General features: G+C 48.5%; 1 long non-coding RNA gene across 1 annotated transcript in view; it reads right to left on the bottom strand.

The window, feature by feature from the left end:
* The window catches only part of LOC308250621, a 9,891-nt gene extending 4,110 nt beyond the window's left edge, over window positions 1–5,781 (bottom strand). The window contains exon 1 of the long non-coding RNA XR_013960851.1: window positions 5,668–5,781. This is a non-coding gene — a long non-coding RNA (uncharacterized lncRNA). The remainder of the gene's footprint in view (window positions 1–5,667) is intronic.
* Window positions 5,782–7,631: the final 1,850 nt, after the last annotated feature.

Below are 7,631 nucleotides of genomic sequence, written 5' to 3'. Positions count from 1 at the left end.
TGGAGTCAACCTCCTTCTGATAGTTCTGTGTTCTCTCTGGGATCATGGCCTGTACCCCAGCTCAACAGATCCCTCACTCACCACAGGAAGCAGCTGTGACCAGCCCTGTCGAGGCCGCAGTTCCAAAGTTTTCAAATATAAAGAACTCTTTTTAACCTCAGGAACTTTTATGGGCCCTTACCCCTTAGGTGTTGTACTTTTAGCTTCTGTTGGCTCAAGAAACTGTCTTATTTCCAGTACTACTTTTAAAACAATTGTGAAAGAATTGTTTTTATTGATAGCACTACACCTAATGTAACAAGATAGTATTAATGGCTAGTGAATTTTTTCCTGTTGTTCTGAAGTTGCTGCTAAGGCCCAAAGCTGATGGGAAAGGATTTTAATGCCCATATTACAAGTTCAGAGATATGACCTTTGAGAATCCAAAGGAGCAGCCACCTCCCCTCAGGACTGTCTTTGGGGTTGTTTAGGAAAATCACCATCTCTACATCTCCACCATCACCATCATTACCGTCACCTCCACCATCATCTCTCCCACCTCCTTCACCACCACTTCCTCCTCCACCACCTCAGCTGCCACCGCCACCATGACCCTGCCACCACTGTGCTCACCCAGCATCACCCTCCACTACCACCTCCACTGCCCCCACCACCATTACTACCACGACTGTGGAGAGAGCAAATCACCTTTTGGGGCAATGCAACATGTTTTTAATGTTTTTATTAATTTCAAAGAGAGGGAGAGTGGTAGAAGCATCCATGAGAGAGAAACATCGATCAGCTACCTCCTGCACGCCCTCCCACTGGGGATGGAGCCTGAAACCTGGGCATGTACCCTGACCAGAGTCAAACCGAAACCTCCTGGTGATGCTCAACTGAGCCACGCAACACGGCATGTTTAAAGATAGGCCTGTTCCTTTCCTTTTCTGTCCCTTTATGAAAAAGTGTGTTCTCACCTCCAAAGCCAGGAAAGGGAGGCCCAGAGAGAATACTTCCTAGTGACTGGGGGTACCGGTAGGCCGAAGAGACTGAACTTTCAATATCTATTTAGAGGACATTTCCTCTGTCTTCTAGAATTGAGGTAGGTTGACCAGTAGAGTCCACCAGGAAAAGAGGGGGCCAGGAGCACCCCTATGGTAAGCCCCTGGTTCTGGAAGTTGGATCTCACAGAGGCCCTGAGCTGGTCATGGAAGTAGATGAACAGCTGAGGTGGTGCACACGTCACCTTGGGGACCAAGAGGTGCCATGCAGAGGGTTATGGTGGGGTCAGCCAGGAGGTGTGGCCAGATCCAGGTAAAGACCTACAGTGCCCCGGTACATGCTGGGAAATGAGTCTCGTGCAAGGTCAATCACACAGCTCCTCCCACGTGAGCCAATGCAGGCTGGAGGATGTAGAGGACAAATGGTGTGAGAGAACATCCTTGCTTCCCTTGTAATTATAGTTCGAGCCTGACCCAGTGCAAGAGCAGGAAAAGGGCTTTCAATCCAACATGACAGTGAAGTTTTAAAAGGAATAAGACAGAGTCTAAAGTCCAACGTGATGATTTTCGTAAAGAATTTGATCAATTATAAAATCCAGCTGAACTTCTACTAAGGATATGTTTCCTGATGTCAAAGGTCATGTGGCCAGGTTGGGGACAATTATTAGAAACAATGAAACCATTTCCTAGTTATCCCACGATGAACTGAGGCAGCCTGTGCCAGGCACTGCGCGCCTTCCGGGCCTGGGCTCAGCTCACTCCCACACCAGCTTGTGGTCAGCACGCTCACTGCTCTCATCATTGTTTTGCTAAAGAAATTGAGACTCACACCAAGGCCACATAGCAAATAAATGACAGTTAGGGTTCAAGCTCAGTGACTTGAAAAATCTCATATTGTAGCCGGGACCTTGGCTTCTTCCAAAAGCCGCCTTCATCACCACAGCGGAAACTGGGGCACACTGTTACGCAAGCAGAATTACAGGCCGCAGATTCAGCCGGAAAGAAACATCTCTCCACGTTTCTGACAACTAAAATTAATTTGTTAGGTCCCTAATCCTGGAGATGGTAGAAACAAAATTGTTCTCATTTAGGATTTCTCTGACTTCCCAGGTTGAGTTCAAGTCCTGGGGGGCCCAAGGCATGGGAGGGGCTGCAGGCTCCAGGAGGCTTTAGTGCCCTGTCCATGCTCCCGCCAGGCCGAGGCGTCCTCCGCTCCTTGTGCCAAAATTCCCTGATCACCTATCCCACCAGCTGGCCCGAGGGGCTTCCTCATTACCCCCTCCCCACGCCCTGGAGTCAGATTAGTTAGCATGTGACTCGGGGCAAGTTACTTAACCACTGGTGTCTCTGCTTCCCTATCTGTAAAGTCAACAGTCACACAGCATTTGAGAGGATTCGAGAAGAGAATGTTGTGAAGTCATAAATGCTTGACTAAAGTTTACTGTCATCATTGAGGGGTCAAAGGGAGGAAAATGATAACTTTCATTAATCAAGTCTTTTTCTTATGCTTGGACAAGAGCTTTGAAATTCAAAATGCCAAACTTTAGCCCATTTATTCCCAGGATTCTGTAGCATCCTTTCTTTTTTTAGACAATAGAGCCAAATTGTCTGGCTTCACAAATTAGAAAGTTTGGAGATGGGCTGCGGTTAATATCGCAAATCCCACCCTCCCCAGTCTTAGGCAGTTCTGTTTCATTTGCACGGAGCTCCAGCCACACCATGACCTTTGAAAACAAAGAAAAGCAAATTCAGTTCTGAGCCACCACCTTTTTTTAACAAAAATGTAACCTTACAGATTTGTTCATAATTGCTGACACGTGAGTTTTCCACTCTAGAGAGATGCATACAGATCGGAATGAAATTCTGACATGGGAATTTCTTAGCCTCATGCCTCACATGTAGACACATTGCTCCCGTAATCAAATCTGCATGGTTTTCACTATGGAAAACTTCAAATACACAAAGTAAATGTGGCAGGACCCAGCGTCCATGCACTATCCCAGCCAGTTCGGCTTTGTCCATCCCTACCTGTATGTTTTGAAGCAAATCTCAGAAATCCTATCATTTCATCTGTAAATGTCAGTATGTGTTTCTAAAGCCTTGGAATGCTCTTTTATTTATTTATTTATTTTTAGTATATTTTTATTGGTTTCAGAGAGGAAGGGAGAGAGAGTGATAGAAACAGCCATGATGAGAGAGAACCATTGATTGGATGCCTCCTGTATATACACCACCCCCCTCCACTGGGGATCAAGCCTGCAACCCAGGCATGTGCCCTGACTGGAATCAAACCCGCGACCCTTTGCCGGAAACCGACCATTGTCTCACTAATAGAAAGATGTGGACAAGGAACCCTGGAAGGTTGGTCAACCTTGAAGCTCTGAAAGGTCAGAGCCAACCACTCCCTATCTAATTGAGACAATGATAGCTGAAGCAACTTCCCCACCAAATAATCATGTAAGTCCTTACTGATAAGACAATCTGCCTGTTACTGGAATTGCCTGCCTAAGAGCAATGAGTGTATCCCAAACCTGAATAAAAGGGATGGCAAGGCCAAAGCAAAGCCCACTAGAGGTGGGCTTCCACCTGGCCCCCATTTCCCAAATTAGTATTTTTCTAGTCTCTTTCATTTGTGTGCGGCCTTCTCCAGAACCCGAACCCTGAACCGGAACCCTGAACCACGCGGAACGTGAAAGGGATTCCCATAACCTTTCAACCCACAGGCCAACGCTCTATCCACTTAGTCAAACCGGCTAGTAGGGCCTCAAAATGCTCTTTTAAAACACAAAACTATTATCACAACTTTAAAAAACTTAGGATGACTCCTTAATATAAAAAAGCCTATCAGTATTCAAAATTTGTAGCAGTATTCAATTTATACACCAGGGCTGGGTTGTGTGTGGCCAGTGGAAGTGGGGCCCTGTGGTGTCACGAGAAAAAGCATTTTCTGGAACCCACAACAGAGGAGGAGGTCTGGTGGTAACATTTATTTGGGTGCTTGATGCAAAATCAAAAGGGTGCCCCTTCTGGGTGCCCAAGGCTTCATCTCCGTCCCTCCCACCGTGGAACATCGGGGCCAGAAATAGGGCCAATGTCCAGAGTCCCTGTGCCTGACTCAGCCCAGCACCCGCCAGCTTAGCTCGGCTCCTGGCTGCGGCATCCAGACCCCTGCCAGTGTTTGGAGTCCACACCCCATACCACGTGGCTGCTGAGAACCAACGCTTTGTAGAAAATACATGGACAAGAACAGGACAAGCCGGGTCCCAGAAAGAGAGAGAGAGAGAGAGAGAGAGAGAGAGAGAGAGAGAGAGAGAGAGCGAGCGAGCTCATGTTCAGCTGGGCTCATATTGTCTTGAGAAGAACCAGAAGCTTTTTCAAAATAACCAATCAACTGTGCAAGCTTTCAGAGCATCTGATGGGCCCATCCCTGTAGCCAGTGGTCTCCTTCCCAGGTCAGACTGGCAGGCCTCTGTGGTCAAACCGCCCCCCCCCCCCGCCCCCGCAACCCCACCCCAGGCCATGTGATTCCACTGTGCCTGCTTCCCCTCCCTCAGTCGGACAATCCTGTGCAGGGGAGATGGGGAGAGGGATGCGAGGTGGGGGGGTGGGGGGGTGTTAATCCTTGGGGGGCAATGCTGGGATCCCCTGGAGTGAAGCTGAGCTTCCTGGTGAAGCAAATGGCTCCTGCTCCTCAGCTGATTATCCTTAACGTCTGAGTCACTCTGTCCCACTTTCCCACCACCTGCGCTGACACTGCAACTGGCACGCTGTTGCAGCCACGCTGTTGCAGCCCTCAGCTGTCACCCACCCGCTCCTTCCTAGCAGAGTCCTAGCCAGCCCGGCTTAGCTGAGGTCCCCAACGCAACCTGTGTCAAGTGGCCAGCGTCCCAGCCTCCCTCGCTGAGAGCAAGGAAGAAGCTGTGAGCGCCCAGCGAGGAGGGGCGCGCCTGCTCCCCGTGGGCGACTGCTCCGCTTGGGCGCCTGCTCCCGCACCCGCGTGGGCGCCTGCTCCCGCACCCGCGTGGGCGCCGGGGCAGCTTGGGGCTGTCAGGCGCACTAGCGCCCTCCTGCGGCGGGCTGCCAGTCCCCTGCAGGGATTGCAAGCGCCAGACTTGTTCGTTTCTTCTAAGGGTTTAGCAAACAGTTGGAGCTGCATCCAGCGGAGAAGTCACCCAAAGCATTTTATTATCATTTAATCTGGTTCCAAGGCGGGAGCGGGAGCGGGAGCGGCGAAAGGCCCTGAGCCTCCGGGCAGCTCCCAGCCTGACTGGTGAAGGGCTGCGGGTTAGATTTGTGGCGGGAAGGCGTTCCTTAGACATCTGCTCGGGTGCTAGGAGTAAGAATGGAGTGACACTTTTTACTTGAAAAAGCGCGCGCGCGTGTGTATGTGTGTGTGTGTGAGAACTATTCCCTCCCCCCCTCCCCCCCCACCCCCCCCGCAGACCTCTGGGCTCCGCCCTGCTCCTGGGCCTGCCCCAGGCCTTCCCAGTCTCAGCCAGGGGGCGCCACTGGCAGCCACAGCCCCGAGGGTGGGCCGCCGGAGGGTCCCCAGAGGCGAGTCCTAGGTGCCTAGCTCATTACCAGTGCCCCTGTCCCTCCTCTCCCGGCCTCACCCCTCAGTACAGGGGGACTGACGCATTGTGGGAGCCCCCCAGTTCCAGTCAAGCATGACAGTTGGTAACCTTACCGCCCAGATAAACCCTGGGACTCCATCCTGGGCGCAGGCCTGGCGCAGGACACCCAGCACCACGTGCAAAGACGAGTCTGGAAGCATCTTTCCTGGGGACGGGCCGGCAGCCTCTGGAGGGGGTGATGCGGTTTTCACCAAATCGGTAACTGGAGTTTTACAAAAGACCATGTATCATTTGTCTTTTTTTAAAAGTACATAACTGAACATACAATGGAGTCAAGACAGTCTCTTCAATAAATGGTGTTGGAAAATTGGACAGATACATACAAAAAAAAATGAAACTAGATCACCAACTTACACCATACACAAAAATAAACTCAAAATGGATACAGGACTTAAACATAAGACGGGAAACCATAAAAATACTAGAGGAATCCACAGGCAGCAAAATCTCAGACATATGCCGAAAGAACTTCTTCACTGATACTGCCCCTAGGGCAATGGAAGCCAAAGAGAAAATAAACAAATGGGACTACATCAAAATAAAAGCTTTTTCACAGCAAAAGAAACCATCAACAAGACAACAAGAAATCCCACTGTATGGGAGAACATATTTGCAAATGTTATCACTGATAAAGGTTTAATCTCCAACATCTATAGGCAGCTTATACAACTTAATAAAAGGAAGATAAATGATCCAATAAAAAAATGGGCAACGCGGGAGGTCACTCTCCCCGGGCTCTGTCCAGGTGGCGTAGGGGAGCATAGGGCTCTGCCCCATGATGTACAGTCCCTTTCCACAACATTGGAGAGAAAGCCGGGCCTTGAGTCTGCGCCTGCATATTCCTACAACTTCTCAGAGTCCTGCGGACAATGACTGAGGAGACAAACCATGCAGGAAACATCTAGTACACTAAAATGTGAAATTTTTAAATTTAAGAATCTATGATTCTAACCGTTTTTTCTGTTTTCATTTAGGAAAGAAGAGGAGCCACCTCACCTTTTTGGCAGTTAACAGTGCTTTTTGGGTTCCTCTAAAGTGATGGCTGTTTTTGGAAGATAAGTAGCTGCCCTTAGGAGTAAAAGGAAAAAGAAATGCAAATTCTGTCATTCTCAGATCTGTATTAACGGGTAGACTAATAGAATGTTCCATTGGCCACATGGTCCATTGGCCACATGGCCCATTGACATTGATAAGTAATTACAGAAGGCACTGAGCATGGGCAGTTTTTTGTGTTTTTTTTTTAATCCTCGCCCGAGGCTATTTTTCCACTGGTTTTTAGAGTGTGTGGGAGAGGGGAAGACAAACATCAATGTGAAACACATGTATTGGTTGCAAACTGAGGTACATGCCCTTGACCAGAATCGAACCTGGGACCCTTCAGTCTGCATGCCTATGCTCTACTCACAGCCAAACCGGCTAGGGCTGGGCAGCTTTAATAAGACAGTATTGGTCCTTGGACCTAAAAGGCCCAGAAAATTTTTCAGAATGTGTGATGCAAAAAATGGAAACTAAAATGATACTTTGCTTTTTTTATCCTCAAAGTTGGTTTTCTAACTGCATAGCTGAATGAACAGAAAGCAGAAGCCCATGCAAGTCGTTTTTAAAATCCCTTTTGTATTTGTGAATTATAATAAAGGTGACTATATACTGAAAAAAAAAAAAATGGGCAACGGACCTAAATAGAATCTTTTCGAAAGAAGACAGAAGAAAGGCCAAGAGACACATGAAAACATGCTCAAAGTCACTAATTATCCGAGAGTTGCAAATCAAAACGACAATGCGATACCATCTCACACCTGTCAGAATGGCTATCATCAACAAATCAACAAACGACAAGTGTTGGCGAGGATGCGGAGAAAAAGGAACCCTCGTGCACTGCAGGTGGGAATGCAGACTGGTGCAGCCACTGTGGAGAACAGTATGCAGTTTCCTCAAAAAACTGAAAATGGAACTCCCATTTGACCCAGTAATCCCACTCCTAGGAATATATCCTAAGAAACTAGAAACACCAATCAGA

This window comes from Plecotus auritus, assembly GCF_963455305.1.
Source record: "Plecotus auritus genome assembly, chromosome: 6".
NCBI lineage: Eukaryota > Metazoa > Chordata > Mammalia > Chiroptera > Vespertilionidae > Plecotus > Plecotus auritus.
Note: the sequence above shows the minus strand (reverse complement) of the source record. Positions and strands in the feature narration are given on the sequence as shown.